This window comes from Vidua chalybeata, unplaced genomic scaffold (assembly GCF_026979565.1).
Source record: "Vidua chalybeata isolate OUT-0048 unplaced genomic scaffold, bVidCha1 merged haplotype W_reject_16, whole genome shotgun sequence".
In the NCBI taxonomy this organism is placed as follows: domain Eukaryota; kingdom Metazoa; phylum Chordata; class Aves; order Passeriformes; family Viduidae; genus Vidua; species Vidua chalybeata.
Window position 1 is genome coordinate 325,300 of NW_026530346.1, and position 2,543 is coordinate 327,842.

At 58.3% G+C, this 2,543-nt stretch overlaps 1 long non-coding RNA gene across 1 annotated transcript; it reads right to left on the reverse strand.

Annotated features, from left to right (window-relative positions):
- Positions 1 to 1,061: 1,061 nt before the first annotated feature.
- On the reverse strand, positions 1,062 to 2,342 carry LOC128783131 (uncharacterized). The gene is made up of 2 exons (XR_008429011.1): positions 1,569 to 2,342; positions 1,062 to 1,284 (listed from the first exon to the last, which is right to left on the reverse strand). It is a non-coding gene; the product is annotated as an uncharacterized LOC128783131 (long non-coding RNA).
- Between the last annotated feature and the right edge of the window lie 201 nt (positions 2,343 to 2,543).

A 2,543-nucleotide genomic window follows, 5' to 3' on the forward strand; every position in this document is an offset into this window, starting at 1 on the left:
GGGATGAGGGGCTGCGAAAGCCCTGACAGGACAAGGCAGTGGGAAGGCATGGGGGGGATGTGGGAGGCAGTGGGTAACGTTGGCTCAGGGAGGAAAGTGGGTTGGAGCCAAAGAGACCACTCAGCCCGATGTTCATGGGGCAAACAGAGAGCGTTTGTGCTCAAGCCCTTCCTTCTAAAGGGCCTTTGAAAAAGCCAGTCTGGATAATTTCACTGGTCGGATCTCTGCGCCCCTTCAGATTCTGGCCTGAGAAATGCCTGCAGCCTTGGGAGAGATGTGATGGGCGAGGCCCCTGTCAGTCAAAGCAGGGTCTGGTCCATTCACCCAGTACAAGCCAGCCTACACTGTGACACACAGCAACAGAGTGCCAGGCACAGCTGTGGGTGCTCCCCATGAACCTCTGCTCTGGGACCACTGTCTGCCCCAAGCTTCAGGGCTGCAGTGGGAGCCCGGGTGGGCTCTGCCCTGGGGCCATCCTGCAGGGACAGCTGCAAACAGGGAGCATTCCCTTGCCACCAAGAGCCAAGCCAGGGCTGCAGGGCAGCTGCTCCAGCCCGGACGGCACTGTTGGGTGCTGCGCTCTGGGGCTGGGGCTCCCTGCACAGGGGACTGGACTGGTGTGCCAGAGGAGACAGAGAAGCTGCAACTTCAGCCTAACTGAGGTGTGTGCATGGGCTGGGAAGAGTGGGGAGGCCCAAGGGGATTCACAGAGCTCATCCTGCTGAAAGGACAAGGAAAAGGGAGTGGGAGCTCAGCAGTGAGGAGAGCTGAGAGCTGGAGAGCAGCTCTGAGTGCCACTAAAATCCAACCAGACCTCTGAGACATTGCTGCACCTCAGCCAGTGACAGAATGAGTCCCTAAGCCAGGGGCTCGGCCTTCCTTGCGGTGAGGGGCATCAAGGAAGGCAACAGTGTGATGGAGACTGCCATGGGCTGGGAACTCACTGGGGGAAAAGAGGAAGCAGTTGGGAAGTAAAAGGCAGGTGGGGGAGAGAATTGTTCAGAGAAGGCCTGAACTACAGCTTGAGCAAGCTGAAAAATGTCATTAGGGGTCATCCCAGATTGATTTCATTTCAGAAGCTATTGAACAAGTTTAATTTTTGGGTGGTGGCATGTTTTCCCTTGGAGGTGTGCACTCTGCAAACTTGAGCTGTGTTGCTGAAATGCTCAAGCAAGTCTGTGCTGCAGGTCACACCATTTCTTCTTTGGCTGATTCTGGCCCGGTGCTGAGCTCCAGCAGAGCCCTGGCAGAGCCCAGAGCAGCCTCAGCATCCGCAGAGCCCGGCTGCAAGGGGAGAAACCAGAAAGTGCCCCTCAGCTGAAGGCTCCTGTCCCCTTGTCCCAGCCGCCCGCGGTGCCCAGGCCATGCTGGCCGTGCCCCAAGCGGTGCCCAGAGCTGCCCATCACTGCTGCCTTTGGCAGCAGAGCAGGAGGGCAGGACATGTGCCCAGCCTGCAGCCAGCCACGGCACATCCACCTCCTCATCAGCTGCCCAGAGCAGGATGCTCCTGTGCTCGCTGCCATCTCCCCAAAGCTCTGATCCCACCATGCCAAGCAGACGGGACCTACCTGACGCCATCCACCGCTGGAAGAAAAGCTGGTCCAAAACGATGTCCTCAACCTTCTCCAAGGGCACGGCCCATCCACGCCACAGCTGCTCCCAAGCACTTCCTCATCCAGACTGGACCCCACCTAGAACTCTTCCTCTAGAAAAACACACAACAAATTATTGAAAATAGATTACAGACAAAAAGGGGAAACAAGAAAACAAGAAAAATCATATCTCTGACAGGGACTTGAGGAAGGCCCAACCGCTGCATGCCAGGGAAAAGCCCACCCAGAGGTGAGGGAAGCCCAGGCTTTCTCCCTTCCCCCCTGCACTGCCCCCCAAAATAGTGGTGATCCCAAAGCAAACAAGGGCAGTGGAGCAGCCCAAGCCCTTCCTTGCCTGCAAAGCAAAGCAGCCCCTGCACTGGTTCTGGAGTCCCACCTCTGCTCCCACCATGGGGGTTGGTTTGTGTCGGGCTGGCTGCCCCAGCCCCAGCCCAGGGCACGGTGGGTGGTGGGGGCTGTTGGCAGGGCCAGGAGCCCACTCCCATTTTGTACCCACCCCAGCCCATCCCCCCAGCCCTGCCAAAAGCAGCTGGGCAGCCGACTGAAGGATCAGCTGCATCCGCCCCAGCAAAGGGGGAACCTTTGGTTCCCTGCCAGGCTGTGCAATGCCCAAATCTGGGAGCATCCCCTGCATGTGGACTCATCTGCAAATTCCCTCTGGAGCCTGGCTTTGAAGAAGGTTCCAGAATCAAAGTCCATCATCTTCAGCCTGCCAGTGACCAGGTGGAGCAAGAGGGTGTCATCCTAGATGTCGTCCTTGCTGTCTCCAGCAGCAGCAGCCCCACCTGGTACAGCTTCTCCAGGGGCTCCTTCTCTTTCTGTGGGGGTGAGACCAGGCTGTCAGGGTTCTGCCCAGGGCCCCAGCTGTCAGGGAACCAAGGACAGCTGTCAGGGAACCAAGGACAAGCAGAAGCAGCTCAGATGGCCCCC